We start from the raw sequence: 27,701 nt of genomic DNA on the forward strand, positions 1-27,701 counted from the left end.
GTATTAATTTTCGTCTTGCTGGGCTCGGCCAGACAGAACGCTTCACGAATTTGCGTGTCATCCTTGCGCAGGGGCCATGCTAATCTTCTCTGTATCGTTCCAATTTTAGTATATGTACTGCCGGAGCAGACAGAGAGAGAGACGCTGTGGGCAATGTTTACACACTGAAGAATTCCCAGGGGCAAATGTTTGAACTGTAATTGGCGGCTGGGCCAATTCAGAGCTGCGTGTGGTAGATTATCATCGCAGATCCATTTAAGAAGCACCCCCCCCCCCGCCACATTGAGGGGTTTTAATTAAATCGACGGCATTGTTTGGTTAACAGTGACTCTGAATAGTTGAGGATTTTTTTTCTCTTCTCACCTCCAAAAACTAAAAAGTAACGGTGTGAATGACAACTGCGCATGGTATGTTTATAGCTATGCGGTGTTGGTGGTGGCAGAGGAGGAGGTGGTGGTGATGATGTTATTGGCTCCACATTATTTCAGCATACTCTTTGGTTATTTCGGTGAAGTCACGTAGATAGGAGAATAAATAATAGATCACGACATATATAATGCCTCGTCACAACGGCATGCTTCTCTCTCTCACCTGAAGACGATTGCTTGTTATTGCCATCGAAACGTCGTGATCTATGATTTATTTTCCTATCTACGTGACTTTACCGAAATAACCTAAGAGTATGAATTCCTGCAGTCACGAAAGCTTCAAGTCAAGATTATTTCAGCAGTTGATCTTATTCTTGCGCATGGCAGCAAGATGTTCGGGAGCTAAATGCCAATGTCAAGGTCTACTATCCGCAAGAGGGCTTCAGTTCGTGTCATTTTGTCCTCCCTCCATCAAAGGAATGCAGACTAAAGTAGTTTACTGCATAGTCCAGAGTCGCACTGTGGCTCGTCTTAAATTTTCTATGAATGAAGGGATTTGTGCGCATCGGAATGTTGTTATTTTGATACGGTGATGGTCACACCGACATCATCGAGGAACGTCAAAGTCAGGAGGGTGGGATATTTGGGTCCCGAATGAGGTGTTTATTATTCTGGAGGTCCGCGTTGCTCCACTCCATTTGCTGGCAGTGTCCTTCCGGATCTGGGTGGTGACATTCCAAGGAGGGTGACAGCAGCAGCAGCAGCGTGATCCCAGAGGGGGGATCGCGACTTTAGTTGGCGGCGAGGAGCATCTTTGAGGTCTAGGTTGATGATGGCCATGGGTGGTTTTGTCGTTGGCAAAAAAACGCGCAGACGACTCCCTCGTGGTTTGCATCTCTCTGCGGATATTTAGTGGCAGAATGTTCACCGGAACAAAGAGCCAGGGGATTGGTGTCGGTTTTAGAATTTTGGTGACGATCAGCTTCACGTTGTTACATTGTGCATCATCTCGCGGCGTTGTGTAAGAGCTCCCGAACCGGGCTGGATCACAATACAGCTCTGCCACCGAGGAGATCGGCCAATGGGCAGCAGTTCGCAGCGCATCAGCTCAAGCGTGGCAAGGTCATTCCGGCAAGTTTTCTTTGGTCTTTTCACAAATCCGTGTATATGGAGCTTGAAGGTCAGGCTCATGTCTATGACAACCTCCTCGATAGCTTGCAGTGACGTCATCGTGCACTGGGCTACCAAAGAAGACTATATCAAGGTCGGAATCTGCTGCATCACTGTTCAGGTGGAGAACACCTGTGGTGATTTTGAAAGGATTTGGTCGGAGTTTCCAGCAATGGGAACGTGCCTCCAATAAAGTTATATCGGCCTGTTAAAGCGCTGGCAATGTTCTCGAGGCTTGTGCCCTGTGCATCTTGACAGGTGTGACGAGGTGCGTCAGTATACATCAAATCAAACATTTAGTACGTTTGCTGTTGACGTCATTCTCATCACTCAAAGGTACGTTTCACAGATGAATATGGTCTGCAAACGCACTGTCAACAAATGGACCTTATGGCGGGACCCCGTAAGCGACAGGGGATGTGAGTAAGATGATAAAGGCGCAGCCCTGCAACGTCTTGCTCACACCACTGCTGGTTGAAGGCCCTCCACTATCGGGAGCTCAAGCGAGCCCCTCTAGATTTGGCCTTCTCTTCAACACTTGCCAGACTTCAAGCAACACATGGAAGTACGGCAACCACGCTTTAACTCACCGCACGCTGAACTGTGGTGGACCCATTTGCACGGCTGGGAGCACCAGAGGAGGTGGGGAGATTTGGTTAAGGAAAAACAACTCGGCTCTTGTTTTAACTGCCACGCCGGAAGATCGAATCGAACCGGCAACCTCCTGATCACAACTCCAGTTTTGTTGACGGTTAGAACCTTCGTGGCAGCACCGTGCATGCCCATCCCCCCCCCCCCCCCCCCAAGAAGAACACCAACAACAACAACCCAACAAACCTGAAGAAGTGAAACTCTGAACGTTGTAGACACATGAGGCAGGAATCCACTTGCTGGACTGTCATCTCTTGCCCCCCCCCCCCAGTTCCCAGACCCCCTCCACCCCCTCGCAGTCCATCGTATTGGCAGTCTTTGGCGCAATCCACGAACCACAACCTTCACACCCTGCAGGATTTGCAGGAGCGCGCGCCACCAAAGAGGAGAGCCTGGCTGGGAATCCGCTGCCGAGCCTCTTATCTCCCCTGCACACACTTCTTCTTTACGGTCACACAAACGCCCAAGTGGTTTCTCTCTCTCTCTTATGCTCCGAGCCGTATTTAGATTTTAATAAATAAACTAAACGACGAACGAACGAGAGTCGTGCCAACGCGCCAGCGTTAGCGCCAATGCTCAACCCCGCAATGGTGTCCCCGTTAATATTGTTTAACAACAAATAAATACATGCATTCTTAAATGCGTTTTTATACTTTGACCGCTGCATTTGGTTTCATTTGCGAGCGTGTTTCGTTCGACGCCGAGAAGCGTCTGCGCAAATTTGTGACGTGCGTCGCTTCAGATTCAGAGGTCGCGTAAGCGGTGGGGGGGGGGGACCACGTGGTGACTTCACAAGCCAACTTACTCTACACAGCAGTCGTGCTCAAAGCGGTAATAAAAAAAACGAGGTGTGTGCTCACAGATCCTTACATTGAACCCCTCCCCCATCTCGTCAAGTGTGGGGTATGTCCGGGAACTCCGATTTCCCTTTCACATTGTCTCCCTGCTCCAGCTAGCCCAGTGGTGGACATTCTCATGGATTAAGGGGAGCCTATCTACCCACAGGACAAACACCGCAGACTTCACAGAACACGGCGATCGACTCGAGTGATCTCGGAGAGCTGGACCGTTAGTTGTCGCGCGACACAATTACAATTTGGTTTAAATCGCAAGCGTGTCGAATTTGCGCACTCACCACTCAACCGAGAACGAGCGTTTGTTTTTTTGCGGGGGGGGGGGGGGAATTAAAGAGGATGGCAAACAAGAATCATCTCACACGATACCCAGAGTCGTTAATCACTTCAACTACTGCGAGAGGGACCTCGCTGCAAGATTCAATCTCGGGCTTCTGAGCTTGCGGCTTAAGCGAGTGTAAACACGCGTGCGCTCCCCACCACTGCCGAATGCCATTGCTGCCGACGGGCACAAACGCGAGCACATGTTGCCACTATTAATTCTAGCTCGGCACACGTGGAGGGGCGAGATTGGATTATTATTAACGTTCTTAAGCTCTAACAACACATTCACCCCCACCCCCGGATTAGTGGCTTAAAACTTAGTTCCAGGAGACCACATTTTCCACTAAATTTAGCACTTGATTTTTAAGGACTCTGTTGTATGTTAGCACCGGTTCGTGTATTCCCACTCGTGACGCTATGGGAGCGATAACACCGTGGGCTAAAGGAGATACAGTGAGGGAAACAAGTATTTGATCCCCTGCTGATTGTGTACCTTTGCCCACTGACAAAGAAATGATCAGTCTATAATTTTAATGGTAGGTTTATTTGAACAGTGAGAGACAGAATAACAACAAAATCCAGAAAAACGCATGTCAAAAATGTTATAAATTGATTTGCATTTTAATGAGGGAAATAAGTATTTGACCCCCTCTCAATCACAAAGATTTCTGGCTCCTAGGTGTCTTTTATACAAGTAAAGAGCTGAGATTAGGAGCACACAAGGCTGGAATGGGCTACAAGACCATCGCCAAGCAGCTTGGTGAGAAGGTGACAACAGTTGGTGCGATTATTCGCAAATGGAAGAAACACAAAATAACTGTCAATCTCCCTCAGCCTGGGGCTCTATGCAAGATCTCACCTCGTGGAGTTGCAATGATCATGAGAACGGTGAGAAATCAGCCCAGAACTACACGGGAGGATCTTGTCAATGATCTCAAGGCAGCTGGGACCATAGTCACCAAGAAAACAGTTGGTAACACACTACGCCGTGAAGGACTGAAATCCTGCAGCGCCTGCAAGGTCCTCCTGCTCAAGAAAGCACATATACATGCCCGTTTGAAGTTTGCCAATTAATATCTGAGTGATTCAGAGGACAACTGGGTGAACGTGTTGTGGTCAGATGAGACCAAAATGGAGCTCTTTGACATCAACTCAACTCGCCGTGTTTGGAGGAGGAGGAATGCTGCCTATGACCCCAAGAACACCATCCCCAGCGTCAAACATGGAGTTGGAAACATTATGCTTTGGGGGTGTTTTTCTGCTAAGGGGACAGGACAACTTCACCGCATCAAAGGGACGATGGACAGGGCCATGTATCGTCAAATCTTGGGTGAGAACCTCCTTCCCTCAGCCAGGGCATTGAAAATGGGTCGTGGATGGGTATTCCAGCATGACAATGACCCAAAACACACGGCCAAGGCAACAAAGGAGTGGCTCAAGAAGAAGCACATTAAGGTCCTGGAGTGGCCTAGCCAGTCTCCAGACCTTAATCGCATAGAAAATCTGTGGAGGGAGCTGAAGGTTCGAGTTGCCTAACGTCAGCCTCGAAACCTTAATGACTTGGAGAAGATCTGCAAAGAGGAGTGGGACAAAATCCCTCCTGAGATGTGTGCAAACCTGGTGGCCAACTACAAGAAACGTCTGACCTCTGTGATTGCCAACAAGGGTTTTGCCACCAAGTACTAAGTCATGCTTTGCAGAGGGGTCAAATACTTATTTCCCTCATTAAAATGCAAATCAATTTATAACATTTTTGACATGCGTTTTTCTGGATTTTGTTGTTGTTATTCTGTCTCTCGCTGTTAAAATAAATCTACCATTAAAATTATAGACTGAGCATGTCTTTGTCAGTGGGCAAACGTACAAAATCAGCAGGGGATCAAAAACGTTTTTCCCTCACTGTACGTTCTTCGAAACAAACAAAAAAACTAAACCATTTTTTTTTTATTTTACTAGGTAAGGCACCACCGAGCTATGTAGCTCTCTTTCAGAAGCGATCTGGCCATCACAAATGATAGCTCCAACGAAGTTGCGACTTACCGTGTGGAGATTTATAGCAGCCAAATACTCTAAACGCGTGATGTTGCTTCGAGACGTGGAGGGAAAAACCAGAGGACCCGGAGAAAAATCCACGCGACCAAAGGGAGAACATGCAGACTCTGAATATACAGCAGCAGGCGTCAGGGTAGGGAGCGATCCCACGACCTCCTGTATACCAGATGAGGTAATTAACATCCCGCCACTGGTGGAGGAGGGACCTCAAGGAGATAGAGCTCTAAGATGATATTTGGCCTACTCCTCTACGCTGACCAGACGCGTTGGAAAAGGTGGGGATGCCCACACTTTACCCCACCACCACACATGCCCTGCCGATCAACTTGCTGTGGTGGAACCCATTTCCACCGTTGCTGGGTGGGCAGAGGCGGAGTGGCGGATTTAACAAACTTGCCATCTTTGTTTCAACTGCCGCATGTGGGAGATCGAACTGGCCGCCTCTGGATTGCAAGTCGGGTGAGTTATAACAACAATAATAATAACAACCTCAGTTTCACAAAGCGCCTTTAAAATTTGTCATCTCAAAGCGCTGCAAGTCAGAGGGGAAAAAATAAATGCTATTAAAGTAAAACACTGACAAAGCGGAAACAACCCGATCAGAATAACAATACAACCAATGAAGGAACCGAAATTGAAACGTTCGCAAGTTATTATCGGGAAGCTACTGCTATAAAAAAAAAAACTAGTTACAAATACGAGTAAAAAATAACCCTTACACCGTGGTAGCATCATCAAAAACGGAACCTTCCTGAATCTAAATGTGACCGCTCAGTGAGCCTTCCCCGAGTCAAGATTTCACCTTGAAGTCCCCCGTGCCTTACTTTCCGCGATGTCATTCCGCTGGACACGGCCGTGACCCAGAGCTCGCACACACGGCGCTAGGAGTAACAGAGACGGTGCCGTAGGAGAGGCTGAGCGAGCCTTGATGGACAATTCCGCAAACCGCCGCACGGCAGGGCCGAGACCCGCCCCCTAAAGGTCACATCCTGGCACGAGTCAACGGGCAGCGAGAATCCAGATGCAGCGGGGGACTTTGTATATTGCCCTACAGGGGATTTATGACTTACAGAATAATTTTTGTTTGTTCAATCTTTTCGATTTCTCGTGCGACACAGTCACATTTGCGTTCTGATGTCTACTTGCTTCATTGCTTTTAGTTTATTTCAATTGGTTTCGATTTCGTGAGCTTAGACTATTTGGCAGTTAGAAATATCCACGTGATGAAGCCACTTTGTTGAGCTATCATTTGTGAGAGTCAGGTGGCTTCTAAAAAAGAGTTACACTGCTGGGAAAATAAGTTTATCTTCGTTTTTATATTGATGACCCAGGTTACTTACGAGTGAAACAATACCCAGGTACCGTGAGCCCTCACCTGGTTAAATAAAAATGAACTTGAGGTCGTAAGGTGCACAATGCACATGCCTGTCAAGCCCTTATTACAGACCAGTCAGACCTCATTGGTTACCCCGTGCCCCCTTATAAATCTCAACGTTCATCCTACAAAGTCCCAGCACGAGGGAGAAACACAAACCAATAGACGAAAAAAATTATGTTGCCCGTACTGAAACGGCTGTACGCCGTACGGATCTGAAAACTCGATTTCAACTGTACAAGAATACGGGGTACACCGTGTGGGTTGACAGCTATGAACACAGGTGGCTGTGAAAAGGAGACGAGGTGAGTTCTGCAGACTACACGAGCCACTGCTGAGCACGGCAGCGGTGGGCAAAGGGGAACCCACTCCAACTTTGCTTCGCTCGTGGTAGGTTATCCGAGTCCAAAACAGGTTGGGTTATTTGTTAGTTGGACCGCTCAAACATAAATGCGTGAGTTAACCTGCCAGCACCCCACACAGCCCAATTAGTAAGGTTTGCCAGGTAAACAAAACGTGCCAATTAGTAACTAGATCAGCATTGCCCAGTTTGTTGGAGAGTAAACCCACAACAACGTTTACAATTCGAGTACTGTGACGTTTCGCCTATAATTACAGGAACCAGCCGCATCAGGCGACAGCCAGAGTTGTGTAGAAATCCTCCTCTTGTTTCGGTCTTCAATAGAGGGGAGTAAATGTGGTGTCACCACTCGTAAGCCAATCAGGTGCGAGGACCTGAGGGGCGGGGTTAATGCACCCATATAAATTACAATGGATCTCTATTATTGGTAGAATTGTTCACAGTTAATCAACATGCAAGACGGAGGATGGCAGGTTAACGAGCATAATAATATGCACCCAGAGCCACCAACAAGAATGCAGAGCCAGGTGGTGGTGGTGATGATGTTGACCGGTATTCTTCACTCATTTTTAGAGAGTGGCCACTTTCGCGGATAAGACATCACCAGTGTGAGGGCAGCCACACATTTGAAACCACTGGGTTTAAAGACAGCACTATGATGATGGGGGATGGGGGGGGGGTGTTGTCACGAGTTGTGTATTGTCGGGGGGCCGCACGTCAGCGGCTGCGCTAAAAGGCCACCAGTGGGCCACCAGTGGCCTGTTGGACCTTGCAAATTACAGAACGTTGCTGCATAAACAGCCCTTGCAGATTCTGGTGTCGTCGACCGTGCAAGAGATGTGGACTCTAGCAGAAGGAAGGAAGCGATGGCGAGGTTCGATGACCTATTCATATGACCTTGCCATATGCTCAATATGGTATAACGCAGGGGATGGAACCGTGAACTTTTAGGAAGGTGACCTCGCCACTCTGCCTATTGGTGTGCTTTTAGAGGCAGGTGAACTACACGCAACCTGTTCACGGATGGTAGAGCATCAGCGACGGCTGGCTGATGAAGCGTGCAGGAGTGGCGCAGTTCACGAAAAGTGTCCCTTTGCCAGCTGCAAATGCGTATGGACGGTGCCTATCAGCCTTGACTATTTCCGTTTGCACGAGCGCGCAGAGTTAGGGAGCAGTTAGCGCGCTGCGCCACTACCCTGTGGAACGGGTTTGATGGGTTTGATGCCCGTTCACGGCCAATACCGGTGACGATTATCTGAACCGTTCCTGGCCCTCCCCAAGGTCGACTCAGCCTCAAGTGAGTACCTAGTGCGGTGTGTAAACATCGCCACTCGGGAGACCAAGGCACTCGGGCATGGTGCTGGTCACAATCCCCCCTCATGTGCCGTGCCGGCCTTCATAGGTACTAATCGCTAACAGCACTTGCCACACAGCCTGTTAAGGCGATGTTTGGGATCACGTAATGATAACGATGTACAGGCCTTTGTCAATCCACTGTGGGATAGATGCCTCCTCACGGACGCCTCCTGTTTACAGGCCTCAGCAAGTGGCAGAAATTCCACATTCCTATGGAAGTGGGCGAGTATCCGTAAGATGACCACTGTTGACAACCCTCTGGCAAGGGGCGAGGTCTATCCATAGGGCAACCACTAGTTTGCTTCCCCCACAAAGTGGTACTCGTTTTATCGACCCCCCCCCAGATGGATTATGGGATGAGTCAACACGCCCCACCCCCACCTCCAACCAACAAATGAGGTCGCAACTATTGCAAGCCGAGCCCCCTGATGGCACCATCAGGAGGAAGAAGTTTAAAAAAATACCCACACATGCTCTCCAGCGGCGTGACCTTGAGTCAGCCGTAGAGCGCGTCCCCATCTCGCACAGTCCAACTGAGGCAGTCCCGCCACGTTCCTGCATTTTTCCCACATCCCTCCCGGGAGCTGATGGAACGTCTAATTGCGGCTGTTTGAGCGTTACTTTGATCCTTTTTAATTTTATCATAAGCCAAGAGAATTAAACGCAACCGTCGGCGTTATTGCCAACATTAATGCCGCACTGAACCTCTGCACAGCACGGTTTAGGGGTAAAACGTTTCTGAAGTGAATGCCGTTGCATAACAGGCATCTTTGTGTTCAGGTTGGGGCACGGTGGTGGAGAGATGTTAACTACCTCGCCTGGTATACAGGAGGTCGCTTCTTCGATGCCGACCCTGACGCCTGCATATTTGGAATTTGCAATTTTCTCCCCGAGGTTGCACGGATTTTTCTCCGGGTCCTCCGGTTTTCCCCTCCGCATTTAAAATCCACACGCGTATAGAGTACTTGGCAGCCGTACATTTCCGCGTGATAAGCCACTTTGTTGAGCTATCATTTGTGGCAAGGTCGCTTTTGAAGAAGAGCTATATAGCTCAGTGGGCCTTACCTAGTAAAATAAAAAAAAGTTGTTTAAGTAATTTCAGAATCAGGGTGTATTACATAGCCCAATCCCCTGTCACAACCACTGCACCTACACAATCCGAGTTCAATCCCTGGCGCTGGGGGTCACGACCACCATCTGGATCAACAGGACGGCTGCAAAGGCCCTTCGCACGAAAAATGAACGTTCTTTTTCATGCGCTGTATTTCCAGATGGGGTCTCAACGTGGCCGACACGAGCGGGTTTTTTTCCGATGGCGAAAAAGAAACCCGGACGAGCTTGGAGGAAACGAGAACGAGATTCTCAGAGACGTTCGATGAACTTGCGCCTCCTGATTAGCGCGGTTGGCCACATATGGTGCGAAAGAGGTTCCACATAGAGTAGAACCCCTCTTGAAGACGTTAATTGGTTCCAGGAAATCGGTCGTTAAGTAATTTGGTCGTTGAGCGAGTGTGGGGAAAACACGTTAAAGGCTTAATTCGTTCCGACGGCATGGAAAGTTACCCTTTTTCACCCAAGAAACGTACTTTCTAATATTTAAACAATGGATATCAACACATAAAGATACTAACATTATAAACACACGTTATTAAAAGCATGCTTAATCAACGCGTGAATACATATTTACCGCCCGTCGTTAACAGGGGAATGGTCGGTAAGCGAACACATTGGGCTCCATGGAGACCTGTCGTTAAGCGATTAGTCGTTAACAGGGGTTCTCCTGGACATGCCGTACATAGAGACAGCTGCAACTTTACGAAAACAGATTTTGTTTTTTCTTGCCAATGAGTCAAACAGTCCCCATGCGCTGTAGGGGGGGGGGGGGGGGTGAAGGGATAGATTCCATCCAGCAGTGAGTTGACAACGGGGATAAATTGTTATAAATATTCCAATTTCCTTAGCTGGGTAGCTCATATTAATTCCATCCACGGATACAATTATGTTATATATTTCATATATATAATCAATTGTATTGACAATACTTGCTTGGGATGTAATGCAAATTAATGCTTGCTCTACAATCGTAATCTCGTTTGCTTCTCGTTGTGACCGGCTTATTATTGTACACCCGCTCACGCGCGGGCACTCCCCTGTGGTCACAGCGTGTTGTTGTTGTTGTTAAGGTTGCAAAGTTCTAACCCCCCCCCACTCCTGAGGGCAGTCAGCTCAGCCCAACAGCCTTTCTGGCGTCGAGTTAACTCAAACTAAAAACTAAACTATTTTTTTGTTATTTTACTGGGTAAGGCCCCACTGAGCCGTGTGGCTCTTTTTCAGAAGCGACCTGGCCACCACAAATGATAGCTCAGCCAAGTGGCTTGTCGTGATCACGTGGACATTTATATCAGCAGCTAAATACTCGAAACGCGTGATTTTGATTCTAAACGTGGAGGGGAACACATTCCTGCGGAGGGAGCTGGTAAGGAACGTTGGGTTGCTCGGTCAATGGCCAGGGTCAACGGCGGCGTGGTGTATTCCGCAAATATGCCCGACTGTGAGGGCGGGCACAAGCCGGCGTGAGTAGGTTAAAAGTTGAGTTTTATAAGGGCACCACGGGGTGACCAGACCCTCCCCACCCAGCCCCACCCCTCCCACCCCCCACCCAGCCCCACCCTCCCCACCCAGCCCCTCCCCACCTTCCCCACCGTGACGAGTTCCTGGCTGGGACGCCGTCGCGTGCCAGCGGCCACGTGCTGCCACGGGCGCTGGAACGCGACGCTCTGTGGCTGACGTCAGCGGCAAGCGCATTGCGGTTTTGCACCGAGGCCACGTTTTTACACTCTGTGTGGTTTATTTTTTGCAAAACGTGGCCAATTTAACGTTGTTTTTTTACTGTGAAAAGCACGTTAAAACTAACGAACTATATACAAACAACAGCAACAAACCAAAAAAACAACAATTGCGAATCACAATATGGATTCCCAAAAGCCTTACATATGAAATTAGCAGTTAAAGTGTCCTGGGTTGATTGTACGCGTATGCAAATGTGTCCATGTTGCTCCGAGGCTCTCAGTGATGTCTGATGTATGCAGTTTCCCTAATTAGGCTGCAGAGTTGGTCCACAGTCCCGTCTAATGAGGCCAATATCTACGTTTGACACCATTGAGAGAGACGCCCAGAGCTTTTGGTGTTATCAGGGGCAAAAAACAACAACCGCCGTTCGCCCGCTGGGTGGCGGTGACGTCCCCGCGGCGCCTGTGCCAGGCTGTGTGCACTTGAAGGCAAAAAGCAACACAAACACTTGCACGTCCATGTACACAAAGATCCCCGTACAGCCTCAACAGACCCTTGGGGCAAGTGCTCTTAGCGAAGCACCTATGAAGGTGCTCGCACTCCACACGAAGGGAGTGGGTGGCCAACACCATGCTTGGCCACCTTTGTATCCCCAGTGCTAAGATTTCCGCTGTTCCAGGTACTCATTTAAGGCCGAGTCAACCCTCGGGGAGACCCAGGACCGGTTGCAATATTTCTCCGCTTCTTATTGGTCGTGAGCGGAGATCGAACTCGGGTCGCCGGGGGTTCATAGCGCAGCGCTAACTGCTGCACCACCATGCACACGCACACACACCAATCCAACGTAGAGTACGTGACCATGTCGTTCACGCATATGGGCACACGAGCGCGCAAATTACGAACGCGCTTACAAAGCAACGCACGCACGCACAACAAAGATGCGTTATAGATTGCGGGGTCAGTATTCGTGAGTTCCGCCGGTAAGGAGAATGACGGCAGGTGTGGACAGCATCATGCCTGGCCAACTTTGTTTCCCCAGTGGTGATGTTTGCACGCTGCCAGGTACTCGCTTAAGGCTGAGTAGACCTAGAGGAGGCCCAGGAACAGTTCACATATCACTCGGTACTGATGTTAAGCCGTGTTTGGTAGTCGGTTTACAGGTTCGTAGCGCAGTGTACTAACCACTATACCACTGCTCCCCACATACATACACATATACGGTGCTAGTTAATTTGATAAATAGTTTGATGCACTATGAAGAAGGGCTACTGCCCGAAACGTCGCCTGTTGTCTATTATATATTTTTTCCTATTAAGGCAACACACACACGCAGTGATATTGGTGAGTTTTGAAATGTATTATTTGTGCGTGTGCACCACTGCAAATGCAGTCGCCGCAGCAGCGTCACCAAATTGCTTATTTATTTTATACGACTAGACAATTGATTAATAAATATTTCCTTTACGCTGCTAAAGCAAACAAAAAAACATTCCCATTATCTGGTGACTATAGCGATCGTACTTCAGGGTTTTCTTGTCTGATGCCAGCTCAAGCAATCCCCCCGAAGCACCAGGTGGATGTTTATTCTCGCGCCTCTTCCGCATGGCAGATGCGCCCGTCAGAGAATCTCTCAACGGCTTTTGATCCACGGGATTAGGCACGCTTTACGGAACGCTCGGAATGATTATGTTCCACGACGCGAGATTCCCCCGCCGACACGATAATCACGGTGGATTACAACCGTCGTCACCGCTCGCTCAGAACGAACGTCGTCGCTACCACTTGCTCCAATGCGTTCTTCCATCTTCGAACAACCGTATTCCAACCACGCTATCGGCATCTCGATTGAAAACTAATTTCTCGAGAACTGCTTCTTGTGTGTTAGATTGTTGTCCCCCCACCCCCGCACCTCTGATTAGCACGGTGGGTTATGTACGGTGCAAAAAAAGTTAAACATACTTACTACTAAACTATTTTTTATTTTATTTTAGCAGGTAAGGCCCGCCGAGCTATGAAGCTCTTTGTTAGAAGCGACCTGGCCACACATGAAAGCCCAACGAAGTGGCTTATAGTGTGGAAATGTATGCAGCCAGATACCATGAACACATTTTGATTCTAAATGTGTGGAGGGGAAAACCGGAGAACCCGGAGAAAAATCCACACGACCACAGGGAGAGAGACACGCAAACTCCAAATACACAGCAGGCGTCAGGGTCGGGATCGAACCTACGACCTCCTGTAGACCAGGCGAGGTAGTTAACATCTCCTAGCCACTGCGGCGCCCAAGTGTCCAGTTGCAACGACCGCAGAGTCAGTGCATCACCCTGTGTTTAGAGAATGGTCCGCAGAAACGGAAGTCATAGAACTGCTTCCGAGATGCACGTACCCTCTTAAAGAGAGAGGACCATTGTTCGTGGCAGAGATCTGGAATTTGTTTCCAGAACAAGTGAAAAATCCAATGTCTTGCTATGTGTTTTTTTTTGTCTGCAGTTATTTGTGACCACGGTTCCCACCTGTCCGGGTATTCCCAGGCCCATCCTGCTGTTGTTGAGGAGGAGGCAGCTGCTATCCTGGGTCTTCCTGAGACATCAAATGCCCCCCATTTCTATCAGTTGTACGTATGTATGTTGAACTTCTTTCGCACCGTACGTTGCCAACCGTGAATAAACGTCAACGACCGCTTTTCATCTCTCTGATGGCATCCGGCACCGATGCTGCTGCTGCTGTCATCATATAACTGATGGGAACACGCCGGCCACAATATATAACATACAAAGACAAAGATCTCCCGTATAGCCTAAACAGACTGTTGGGGCAAGTGCTGTTAGTGAGCACCTATGAAAGTTGGCACGGCACACGAGGGGGTGGGTGGCCAGCACCACATCCAGCCGCCTTTGTCTCCCTAGTGGCAATGTTTACACACCGCACCAGGTTTTCATTTGAGGTTGAGTCGACCTAGCGGAGGCCAATGACCGGTTCAGACCGGTTGCCGTGAGCGGGAATCGAACTCGGGTCGCCAGGTTCGTAGCGCATCGTGCTAAGCACTCCACTACCGCTCCCCACTAGATACACACACGTAAGACAAAGACAAAGATCCCCCGTATAGCCTTAACAGACTGTAGGGGCAAGTGCTGTTAGCGAGCCCCTATGAAGGCCGCTTAAGACACACACACACACGCACAGACACACACACGCACAGACACACGCACAGACACACACACGCATGGACACACACACGCATGGACATACACACGCGTGGACACACACACACGCATGGACACACACACGCACAGACACACACACACGCACAGACACACACACGCATGGACGGCTGGACGAACGTCCTGAAGAAATGGCAGCGAAAGGGCATCGTGTCTACCTGGGGCAGCGCCCCCCCTCCTCCCGCCCCTCTGTGTGTCCTCCAGCCGGGTGTCAGCGAGCTCGGAGGAGCCTTCGACCTGCAACTGGAGCGACCCGAGTACAAATCTCGGACAAGGAATTTGAACTCAGTTCATCATCATCATCACGATCGTCGTCGTCATTATCGAAATCATTATCACCGTCATCATTGTCATCACTGTCATCATCACCACCAGTATGAGGAGAGCCCTGCAATTGCGGCCTCGTGCACTTTGTTGGTATGAGGGCTTGAACCACAGTGAGCTCTGGACGAGGTTTGAGCACCAACACTCCCACGCTGGCCGGACGTCTTGGAAGAGGTCAGATTTGCCCACATTTGACCCCATTGCACGCACCCTGCCGATCGACTGTGGTTTTCCCATGATGGTGGTGGCATTGCCACGGTTGGTCAGACATGCCGATGCTTAAAAAGTGCCTGCAAATTACCCGTTTGAGATCGCACACAGCAGCAGCTGCTGCTGCAGCAGCAGAAACATCGTCCCCAACTACAACCACGTGGCAAGGAACCTTGCTGAAGCATTCTTGAGACCCGGAGAAGGCCTTCCTGGGCAAACGAGCGTCGTAATATGAATAATAAGCGTCAGGAACGTTACAGATCGGATGGAGCCACGCTGGGGGTCAGAGCGGCCGTCTCTGCGGTGACCTTCAGGCACCTGGGCTGCCGTTGGCTTGGCGCGAGCCTGGTGGTGGTGGTAGTGATGCAGGTGCGCTAATTGGTCCGCCTGAGCTACCGAGTACAGCGTGATTCATTCCCAGCCGGTGAGCACTTGGCCGCGTTTTAAATAGAAACTCGGCACATACGCGATTTAATTACGGTCTGGCTGATGTGAGGGTGTCCGTGTGTGTGTTTGTGTCGCAGGCGTATGTAGATTGCGTGTCTTGCGTGTGTGTGCGTCTTTGTGTCTACGTGCGTGTATCTATTGCAATAGCCCTCCCAACGCCAACAAACGGTGGGGGCGGAGAAGCGACCCTCACAACAACGAGTGGAGTGCCGGCGGCTAAAATGAAACGAGTTGACGCAGTAAGGAGCAAAGCTGGTAGTGCCGCTCCTTAAAACCACGCGTACACAATCTAACAACAACAAACAACAGCTACTACATCACAGTCATCATTGAACAACACTCTCCCGGCGAGTTGAACAGCCAAGCGGCGAGTCAAAGACAGAACTTGCAGATAAAGTAAAAACTTTGTTGGGTCACGGACATTTTATCGGCATTTTCATTCACGCGATGGGATCCAGTTTCAGCGACGCTACAATGCGGACGGTAGCCGAGCTCGCGTGCCATTACAACTGCGTTCTCTGCGTGCGTACTCAAAAAACCCACCCAAGCCTTAAGCCTCATGCAAAAAAAAGAAACCACCAGTTCCAGAAGAACTGCAGTGCGGTCGGTCATCGTGTCTCCCGAGGCACCGTCAATGAATTGGGGGCGAATGTGACCCCCAAACCCGACACACAGGCAAGCGGTGAGACGAATGAAGACGGGTTTCATGTTTATTAGGGCTCATCGGTAGAGTCGGCCAATGCTCAATGCTGCCGAGTCTTTGTCGAGAAAACTCACTAAAATCGAGACCCCGCTCAGGCACTGTGGGGACCCAACAGCTTGCCTCATTGTTTCAACTAAACTACGAAACTAAACCATTTTTTTTATTTTACCAGGTAAGGCCCCACTGAGCTACACTGCTATTTTTCAGAAGCGACCTGGCCACCACAAATGATAGCTCAACGAAGTGGCTGATCACGTGGAAATTTAACGCACCCAAATACTCTAAACGCATGTTTCTAAACTTGGAGGGAAAAACCGGAGGACCCGGAGAAATATCCACATGACCACGGGGAGAGACACGCAGAAACTCCAAATATACCGGCGTCAGGGTCAGAATTGAACCCACGACCTCCTGTATACCAGGCAAGGTAGTTATCATCTCGCCACCGTGGCACCCTAATACAATGTGCAGCAGCAAGCAGCCACAGCCACGACGCCACCTCGATCGCGATGCGTTACGCAGGGGCAGGCGGTGTTCGATGCCACGATTCCCGCGGTTGAATCGGATATGACGGCGACGGCGTGCGGTCGCCACAGGGGCAGGCGGCTCGCTTGTGCCCGGCGGAAGACCTGACGCGGACCCCGGCTCTCTCGGCTTGAATTCACTCGCGCACCGCCACTCAAATCGGAATGTCACAGCAGCAAGGCGCGGATACGAAAGTCACGTGTACGTACACAGTAACAACGGAGGCAGAGGCATAGTCGTAACTAATTAGCACGTTTTGTTTACGTGACAAACCTTACACATTGGCAGTGTCGGGCGGTGTCGAATTTAATGACACACTCATTTGCTACACGATCTAACCCTAAAAAAATATATTTATTATGGATAATATCGGTCGTGAAAGCCTACGACATGTTAATCTGACATTCGGTGACGCTGTGCATGGGCAGAGTGAATAGATCTGACTCACACAGACTGTCGGGGCAAGGGCTGTTTGCGAGCAGCACCCATGAAGGCCGGCACGGTGCGTGAGCGGGAGGAGTGGCGAGCACCACGACCCGTGACCTCTTTTATTGACCCCACGGCTTCGGATGACGCCTCCTGCCTCACCAGGCCAGCCCTGCCTTTGACTGTGAAATGTTTTTTTTCAGCTCGGCAAATCAGCCACGTTTTCGATAAATGGAGCTAAGCAATTTTATATGTATAGAACATATATCAGAATCTGATTATTTATTTATCCTGGAAGAATCCGACGAGCTATAAAGCTCTTTTTCACAGATGTCCAGATCTTTGCGAAGGGGCCGTAATATAACCTGCGTGCAATTATGGAACGCGGGATGGAATGGTGTTGGGGGTGACGTTTTCCGGTTAATATTTCATATTTTGCTTTGTCCCGTTCTGTTGATAACTGTGCTGCGTGGTGAGAGAGAGACAGAAAGGATTACCACCGATTTCCGGTCCACATGCACTCAGCGCTGAAGCCCTCAGAGCCACGCCGCTAACGTCTAGATGTTTAACAACGTGAGACGCGCACACGCACACATGCACACACACGCAGACACACACACACAAAGACAAGGATCCCTTGGATAGCCTGCACAGACTGTTGGGGCAAGTGCTGTTAGCGAGCACCTATGAAGGCCAGCACGGCACACGAGGGGTGGGTGGCCAACACCACACCCAGCCGCCTTTGGCTCCCCACAGTGGCGATGTTTACACACCGCACCAGGTACTCATTTGAGGCCGAGTCGACCTCGGGGAGGCCCAAGACCGGTTCACATATTCGTCACTGATGTTGGCAACGAGCGAGAATCGAACTCGCCGGGTTCACAGCTCAGTGCACTAAACCACCACGCCACCCTAATGCACAACAGCGCCACACACACATGCACAGACGCACGCACCGTACACACACATCCTGGGGTGCCGCCATCCGTCTATGAGGCGACATCTGAATGCGTCTATTTCAATCCGTTTTATTTATCTGCTCAGGTTTTTGCCAGCGAGCGAGCGAGCGTGGGATATTTACTATTTGCAGCTTACGGGGGAAAGTGCTCGTGCCGTGGAGGCGGGCTGAGTGGGAGCGTGTAGCCGGGCGGGCCGGGCCCGTGTGTCATGCAGAGATGAATTGCCGCTTTGGCAGCTGATGGATCGCGCGAATTTACGACGGGTCGGCCCGCGATGGGTGGCTCCGAAAAAAATCTCTCGGCCACCTCCAAGTCTACAATGCGTCTGTTTCATGTTTGCGTGTGCACGTTGGGCACAGGTTGCTGCAATGCCGACAAGCCGAGTTCGATGCCCCGCCGTGAAAACAGGTAGGCGGTGTGTGACACCTGCAACCACGCAGGTGTCAACCATGCAGGAGAAGATTAACGGGCCCAAATTGTAGCCGAATGTTACGGTTTTCATTCCGATGACGTACATGTACGTACGCCATCGGAATGAAAACGGTAACATTCGAATGTGTACGTCATCTTGTACGTCACCGTGCACGTCATCGTGTACGTTATCGTGTCCGTCACCGTGTACATCATCGTGTACGTCATCGTGTACGTCATCGTGTACGTCATTGTGTACGTCATCGTGTTCGTCACCGTGTACATCATCAAGTACGTTATCGTGTCCGTCACCGTGCACGTCATCGTGTACATCATCGTGTACGTCACCGTGTATGTCATCGTGTACGTCATCGTGTACGTCATCGTGTACGTCATTGTGTACGTCATCGTGTTCGTCACCGTGTACGTCATCGTGTACGTCATCGTGTACGTCATCGTGTTCGTTACTGTGTACGTCATCGTATTCGTCACTGTGCACGTCATCGTGTTCGTCACCGTCCACGTCATCGTGTTCATCACTGTGTTCGTCATCGTGTTCGTCATCGTGTTTGTCACCGTGTACGTCATCATATTCGTCACCATTTATGTCATCGTGTTCATCACCGTGTTCGTCACCATGCTCGTTATATCGTGTTTGTTACGGTGTACGTCATCAAAACGGAATTGGAAGAAAAACTGGGAAAGGGTTAAACTTCCGAGGACAAGTGCGTGTCGGAGAATGCTGCAGAACCCGCACGCGCGTGAATTTGTATTTCTTGCGCGTATTATTAATTTATTTTCTTGTTATTTGCGGCACTGCATCCTGTGCAGCAGGCAGCGTATGCTGCGCTACGTTACGTCAAAATGCCGTGCGGCGGCTTTTTATCATTATTATTATTATTCTTTAATTTTTAACAGATCTCAGCTCTGGGATATGAATTATGTAAAGAAAAAAAAATCCAATGTTACCGTCAGCTGCCTCAAGAGATTATGCTCACGGCAAGTGATGTGCTATATGGAAACGGGCAACCCCCCCTTCCCCCCCTCCTCCTCCCCTCTCTCCCCCCCTCCGCACCCCCCCTCCTCATTTTTGAGCCGCATGCATAATTCATGGCCAGCCACACACGCACCTTGCCGAGACATTCATGAGACCGGCGGCTCTTATCCCCCCACTGCGCATCACATCCCCGAGCCGCGATTCAATAAAACGTTCTCGCCCGCGCTCGTTGCTGCCACGGGCGTTGGGGCGCACTCATTGCTGCCGGACCGTTGTGAGCGAGCAAGCGCGAGGGCGGTTTGTGTGCATGCGGCGCTCACAGGTTCACAAACAACAACAACAATCCCACCCCCCCTGGCACCGAGAGTTAGGGTTGCAATCTTTTCCCTTTAGCACCAAGCCCATCCACGTTTCTCAACCGCCACTTGGTTCCGTCATGAAAACTGTGCAGTGTGCCGGGATGAAAGTTCCATACAAGCGAGAGAGCGGATCCAGATTCTCGGGTGCAAATCAATTCCCGCCGCCAACGCCTCCTGAACACGTACGCCGATACCCTCCCAGGGCTGTCCCGGGGTAAAGCCCAGACAGGTGACTTACCCCCCGACCAGTCCACCCCTGATGCATGAACACACAAAGACAAAGATCCCCCGTATAACCGTAACAGACTGCTGGGGCAAGTGCTGTTAGCGAGTAGTAGCTACGAAGGCAGGCACGGAACATGAGGGGGAGGGTGGCCAGCACCACGCCCTGGCCACCTTTGTCTCCCCAGTGGCGATGTTTACACACCAGGTACTCATCTGAGGCGGAGCCCCAGGAACGGTTAAGATAATCGTAAAATAATAATTGGCCATGAGCGGGAATCGAACTTGGGTCGCCGGGTTCATGGCACAGCGCGTTAACCACTACACTACCGCTCCCCACACAGGGTAATGCTTGAGAAGCAATCTGTTCCGATTACTCAACACGATGGGGTCTATGAGTAACTCTGGGGCAGCCAGTCCTTGAGACTGCTTGAATCTGCCCTGTGCGCCAAACTTGTCTCCTGCCGGGCCTAACCAGGTTATTACAGGCACGGGGGACGCCAACGTGGCCAGAGGAAGGCGGTATTCATTGCGACCACTTGTACGCACAAGGTGTCTCCAGGTTCTCGTAAGGGGCTTTTCTCCAACGTGAAGCTTAAACGCCCGATGGTACGGTGACAGGGCGCTCCGTGGAAATTGAGTCAATAGCGGGTTTTTTTTGCGTGTCTCTAAAAGAGACGCACGAACTGCAAATGAGTTGACGCATTTCCTTCCCATCGATAACACAACACCGCTCAATGATGCACGATTAAGCAACACGAAGCGTATCATCACCTAAACACTAAAACCGACACCAATCCCCTGGCTCCCCGCTGCGGTGAATGTTCTGCCACCAAATATCCACAGAGAGATGCAAACCACGAGGGAGTCGTCTGCGCGTTTTCTTGCCAACGACAAAACCACCCATGGCCATCGTCAACCAAGACCTCAACAATGCTCCTCGCCGCAAACTTAAGTCGCGATCTCCCCTCTGGGATTACGCTGCTGATGCTGCTGCTGTCACCATCCTAGAATCTCACCCAGATCCGGAAGGACGCTGCTGGCGAATGGAGTGGAGGAACGCAGACGTCCGGGGTTAACGTCTCATTCGAACCCCAAACATCGCACCTGCTGGCTTTGAGGTTCCTCAAAGGGACTGACGTTACCATCGACCGCATCATCGGAACACCAAAAGGCTGTTGTGCACATCCCCTTCGCGCATGGAAATTGAAAGACAAGCCGCAGCCGTGTGGTCGTGGCAACACGACCCAAACTACGGACCGCGCAGTCAACCCACTGTGGCCTGAGCTCCTCAACGGAGGAGGAAGAACAGCAAAATTCCGCGAACTCTCTCTGCTGAAGCCCTCTCGTCGTGTCTGTCCAGCAGCAGCAAGACCTCGACATTGGCATCGAGCTCCTGAACCACCATCGCCATTGAACGGCAGAATTAGAAAAGGTAATTAACAATTACAATTGACCAAATTAGCAATGCGTCGAATGATAGCTAAAGCGTTACTTTTCGACACAGGCTGCACCAAAATGTTGCCGCGTGCGCTGGTTGCTTGCGCAGCTCACGAAGAAGGAATGCACCCGGGGCCCGCGGGTGGGCGGGCGGGCGGGCAGGCAGGATCCGTAGCCATCAATTAGCACAACGGCGCTCAGAGCCGTGCCGCCGCGCTCGCCGGTGCAGCACTGGCAGGAGGAGGGCAGCTTTGTAAAGCCATCAAGTTGGGCCCCTGCGTCTGGCGGAAACACCGCGGCGTCCCACGGTGTTTGATATCGCCCTAGCAGCCAGCGTGGGAAAGGCTGGCTCCGGGGTGAACGGGAGAAAGAAAAGAGTCAAAGAAACCCGGCGAGAGCTTGGCAATGAAATGGGGGGAGGAAACCACTGCGTTGGTGAAGGGACCATCCTGCGTCCGATTCGATCGTGAAGTCCGGCGTTCTAGGAGAGTCTTGCCGGGCCGTCCACAGTGTTGCCCGGTGAATGCCTCTCGGGGGATGACGCCGTAGTTAGGGCGACTTGGCTCACTCTTTGAAGGTCAACTCGGCCCACCGTCACCCATTCCGGTGTCGACAGCGAGTGCATCAACCGCGTGGGAACAGTGGTTCATCTTATGGATAGGCTGATGGCCCACCGTGGGACCGTGGAATTTTCCGAACATCGGCTTAGGCCTGCCAATGCAGAAGAGCACTACACAACATTCATTTGGGCAGAGACGCCGACCTTTAGCGTCCGCTGCGAAGTGGCCAAGAGCCTCAGAGGCCGGAGGAATACTTTGCCTGAGCACTGAGCCAGCACCGGGGTGTGAATCCCGGGTTCAGCCTCCCCGTGAGGAGCGTGTTGTTCCCCCATTTCGTGAGTCGACAGTGTTGGCCCAGTTGCCAGATTCCGCCCGTGAGAATTAAATGTATTTTGTTTGATTTCAACCAAGAAAAATATTTCCTGAATGTAATAGGTTGCACAAAAACCAATGTGAAAAAGAGAGGCGAGAGAAGTGACTTCAGAAGTAGTTCTGCGGTGACATCTTCCCGGGACCCTTGTCTGACAAGAGGTGATGCTGCAATGCTTCCTGGGAGACTTCCACATGGGAACGTCTTCATCTCACACCGGAATGACGATGGGGGGGGATAAGGGGAAGGGGGAATGTGAAAAGTAAAAATGCAAATCTTTCAGCAGCGACATCCTATTAAACTGAACCCGACTCTGCACTCCATTTTAAATCACCGCTGTCTGTTTTTCTGTCTACTCCGGTCGGTCAGTCGGGTCCGTCCGTCCGTCCCTCAAATTGCCAAACACTTGCCGAGCAATTTGCACCCGCGGTCTCGCCTCCCTCCGCGCGCTCTCGCCCTCCGCCGTCCGTGTCCTGTCATCAACACAGCAGAAGTAATAACTTGAGTGCTTACGGGCAATTTATAGCCTCGGCCCCCGACGCATTTCTGCAAAAGGTCAGAAACAAACGTCTCGGGTAAAATCCATCAAAGGTGAGGGTGCCCCTCCCACCCCACGCGTGCAGCGTGGGAAGCGCGCGGGCGCCGCTTTTGCCTATTGATTGGCGAGGGCTTTCCAGTGGGTCTCCATGTGAAAATGAAGTCTCGCCCCAGAAACGCTGCGGCTCGATGATTCACCATCGAACCGAGTGCTCCAGCGGCGGCTCGGTGGGCGTGCTCATCTGCCTTCTCGCCACGCGACGGTCGCGTGACAATCTTGTGGGATTTTTGTTGTTGATCACATTGTTATGATCCTGTTGTTGTGATCCTGTTGTTGTGATCCTGTTGCCATGATTCGCGTTGCTTTCCATGACCATCCGCAGTGTAATTCCGACTGTGCTACCGGTACAGTATAGGTCGAAGTCAAGAGGTCATAACGGCCTGTACCACCGATAACACAACACATCTGGCTGTTGCCTGATGATGCCGGTTGTAATTACTGGCGAAACGTTGTACTCAGTTTGTAAATGTTGTGGATTTGCTCTCCAAAACACCAGTGTGTTGTACTCACAACGAATTGGCATGTACTGTTTACGTGAAAAACCTTACTAATTGGCTGTGCCGGGTGGTGGGGGGTTTAACGACACATTTATATATTTATGCGATCTAACCCAAAAAAAAAACTGTATTATGGATGATATTGGCCGCAAAAGCCTGCCACTACGTGTTAAACTTACACAACACATTCCGACCAATCATATCTCTGCAAGATTCTACAACTGTTGCACGGTTGAGAGTCGATCGCAACTGACCTCCTGACGCATCGCTTCCTTGTCTTCTGCCAGATCCCACAGCTGCTGCACAGTCAACACGTGGGATGCCGCCATTCTCCATCAAGTTCCCCCTTTCGTTACAAAGGCGGCACACCATCCTGCAAGGTCCGCCCTTACAGTCTCAGAAAAGGTCCACCGTGGAGCATTAAGATACTTTTGCTGCAAGCGCTCTTCACGAGCACCTATTAAGGCTGGGATTGGTTAGTGGGTGGGTGGGTGAGTGGATGAGTGGATGAGTGAGTGTGTTGCTGTGACCTATCGCCCTCCAGCAACAACGGAGGGCAGAGGAGCGACGCTCACGACAACGACCGGAGCACCAGGCGGCTAAAACGTAGACAGTTGGCACAGTGGGGAGCACAGTCGGAACATCCACCAGTGGTCTCAGCCAGTCAACCGATGGCACCTGCGTCTGTCCTGTGACCTCCTGCCAGCAGGCCTTCGACACATCACATAGCTCCAAAGTGCACCTAGCTTGGCACGAGCGCCGTGGGTGATGTCACCGGCACTCCGTGGTGAACGGCGGCTGTTGTTGCTGTGACCTGTGGCGTGGTGCTTGAACAACATGTGGGTGTCGGGTGTAGTTATCAACAGCGTGACGTTTACAGCAATGGTAAACCGTGGCGGTGGCGAGAGCGGAGTGGTCCGCATGAAGGCTCCCCATGGCTGCCAAGCCGGCACAGACCGATGAAAGTTTGGATTTAATTGAGTTTATTAGATTGCAACACCAGGGCAGCAGACTGGAACAAAACGCAATGTGCGTGCTTAAGACTGCACGGTGACAGACTTGGCGATTAAACAGAGCTGCACAGCATGCGCTGTTCGAATTAAAATCCAAGAGGTAACTGTTGGGAAATCTGTGCCACCACATGGACATCGATTTGCGTAAATGCTCTTATTTACGCTCGTCATGACGCGAGCGTGCACTCCGTTTTGAAAAGATGTCCATGAGCACCGGGTTCGGGCAGGGCCTAGCTCCATGGCTCTCAGTCAGCCGCCGTGAGAATCTGTGGGCCTATGTGTGAGTCTGTGGGTCTCTGTGTGAGTCTGTGGGTCTCTGTGTGAGTCTGTGGGTGTCTGTGTGAGTCCATGGGTCTCTGTGTGAGTCTGTGGGTCTCTTTGTGGATATGTGGGTCTCTGTGTGAGTCTATGGGCCTCTGTGTGAGTCTTGTCTCTGTGTGAGTCTAAGGAAGGATTGGAATAAGATGGAGGCCTTTGGCCAGCAGCGAGAATATAAAACAACAGACGAACTTCCCCAGTTCAGTGGAGTGAGGTGAGCTAGTGAGGTCATGGCCTCAGTCCAGTTTCTAGCAAGTGCATTGAAAAGCAAAGCAGCTGCAGGGCCAATTATGGAAATGCCCCATTACTCTGGTCGGGGTCAGTATTGGCAGTGGAGTGACCAACGTTGATTCCCATGCCTCATCTGAAACAGCTCTCACAGGGTCCTCGGCAACAACATTGCTGGTTTGAACTAAGGTCTGCTCACACAACCCTACCGCTAATAACAATGTAACAACATTCATTTCAATTTTTAATGCGCACAGTATTCTCCTCACTCTTGTATGGAGAGAGCGAGGGAATGGCTCCGACGTTAACGGCCAATTAACGAGCGTTTACGTGTGGGAGAAAGCCCCCGCGTGCGACAGGGAATCGCTCGATCCCATGCACACGGATCAGGTGGAGTCCACATCAGTGGCGGCTCCTGCAAAATCTCTCAGGGGGGGCAAATGTCTGGATGATTGATAAGGATAAGGTCCACCCATGCAATGGATAAATTAACAGCTTAAGCATGTAAAGGCAACTTCACTTCTTTAATATTAATGAAAAATAAAGTGACTCTTACAATACATCTTGTTTGTTTCTATACTCACTATTAAAACAAACCACTCAAGTTTATTTTATTAAAGATTCCACTAGGTGGCGACAAATTATATTGTTGGATGAAACGTGCTTACGTATGATGACGTAAGCACGTATCATGACGTAAGCACGTTAGGGCGATACCTCCCGGAAGCCATAGAGAATGCATTGCATCGCCCCCGTTCGAAAAAAAACATCTTTGAATGTAAGTCTATGGGACCACTCGGGGCGATTCTCAGCTGGAGGGAAATCGCCCAAAAAGAGGCGGTACTCCACAGAACGTGACATGACGCTGATTGGACTATATCCAGAGGCACAGTGACGGCTAGCGTGACTCTGTGGTTGAATGACATTGGTGGTGCGTCGCCCAATCGCCCTAATGAAGAAACCGCCCCTGGTCCACATTCTTTTTTTGCTTTACCGCCTTCCCCCTGGCAAGCGAGGGATTTCAGAATCCGAATATTTATTTATAATGGAGGAATCCAATGAGCTATACAGCCATTTTTCACATATGCCCAGGCAGGGCGGGTAAGCGCGTTACAACAACAAACTATACAAAAACACGATAGGAGTGCAAAGTACGAGAAAGGTAAACAAACCACCCAAACACAAACAAATAATATGAACACATCCTACCAGACAAAGCCCACTGATGTATGAACTTATTGTTCAAAAGCAACCTGGCCACAAATGGTTGCCCATCGTGTAGAAAAATGCACGTTGATTCTAAATCTGGAGAAAAAAAACGATGGACCCAGAGACAAATTCATCCGACCACGGGGAGATAGAGAGAGAGAGAGACATACAAACTCCAAATACACTGCAGGTGTGAGGGTCGGGATCGAAGTCACGACCTCCTGCATACCAGGCGAGGTAGTTAACATCTCGCCACCATGGCGCCCTAAGCATTGGCAAGGTACCCACTCATGCACATACAATTACTGCCCAATGGGGTGCACTGCATGTGGTTATTTAAGGTACCCAGTTATTAAAATCAATATCAGCTAGCTTAGCGAGTCAGAGCCCATTGAGATCTATTCACGAGTGCAGCATCCCTGCCCATGCGTCACTGAATATCAGATTAACAAGTAGAAGGCTTCCGCAGACAATATTATCCACAACAAAGGTTTTTTTGGGGTTACATTACCTAAATATAAATGCGTCGTTAAGCCCGCCGCCACCCAACACTTTCAATTAGTAAGGTTCGTCACGAAAGCATAACGTGCCAATTAGTTACTACTTGGGCACGCTGGTGCATTGGAGAGTAAACCCACAACATTAACAATTGCAGTACTGTGAGGTTTCGCCGGTGATGACAACTCGCCTCATCAGGCGACAGCCCAAGTTGTGTTCGTCACTAAAGCGGGGGGGGGGGGAGTCACGGTGATGTCACCACTGCGAGCCCACAGTTGGTGACGAGACTGGACGGCGCAGAGGGCACCGGTTCGATCTCCCGCCCGACGCGCAGTCGAAACAACGGCGGTGCAAGTTCACCACCGGGTGTCACCACGGAGTTCACCACCGGATATCAACCACGCAGAGTGTCGATCGGCAGGTGGCGTGCGGCTGCGTAACGGGTGGGGGGGGGACTCTCACCTCCACCACGACGTCTCGCCGGCACGGAAGAGGAGGATGGACACACTCTTGATGGCGTAGCCCTCTAGAGCTCCCTCGAGTGCAGTGCCCTTCTGCCAGCCGTGTACTTGTCAAGTAATTGCGGAGCTGCACCTTTATCTTGATCGAAAAGCCAAACGTTGAGCATGGGTCCCTACTCAAAGAAGAGTTGGGCAGTGGACATTCCAAATTCCCATGACGAGGGCCAGATTGTCCCGGCATACAAAGCAGTACTAACTGCAACGACAATGATTGCCCAGAACCGAGCCACCACCTGGATTTCATCGCTCAAACCCTCCGATTCCGAGCCGACTTGCTGTCACCGCGGCGCCACCCATCCGCGGTTATTATTTCGTGAGATTTCTCATCGCTCCCGGCAAGAAGG

At 50.6% G+C, this 27,701-nt stretch overlaps 1 protein-coding gene and 1 pseudogene across 1 annotated transcript in view; both read right to left on the reverse strand.

Moving 5' to 3' along the window:
* Nucleotides 1-27,701, reverse strand: part of SAMD5 (sterile alpha motif domain containing 5) — a 273,674-nt gene that overhangs the window by 101,007 nt on the left and 144,966 nt on the right. The window lies entirely within an intron of this gene.
* On the reverse strand, nucleotides 31-131 carry LOC144733590 (U6 spliceosomal RNA; annotated as a pseudogene).

This window comes from Lampetra planeri, chromosome 47 (genome assembly GCF_965212315.1).
Source record: "Lampetra planeri chromosome 47, kcLamPlan1.2.h2, whole genome shotgun sequence".
Classification (NCBI taxonomy): domain Eukaryota; kingdom Metazoa; phylum Chordata; class Hyperoartia; order Petromyzontiformes; family Petromyzontidae; genus Lampetra; species Lampetra planeri.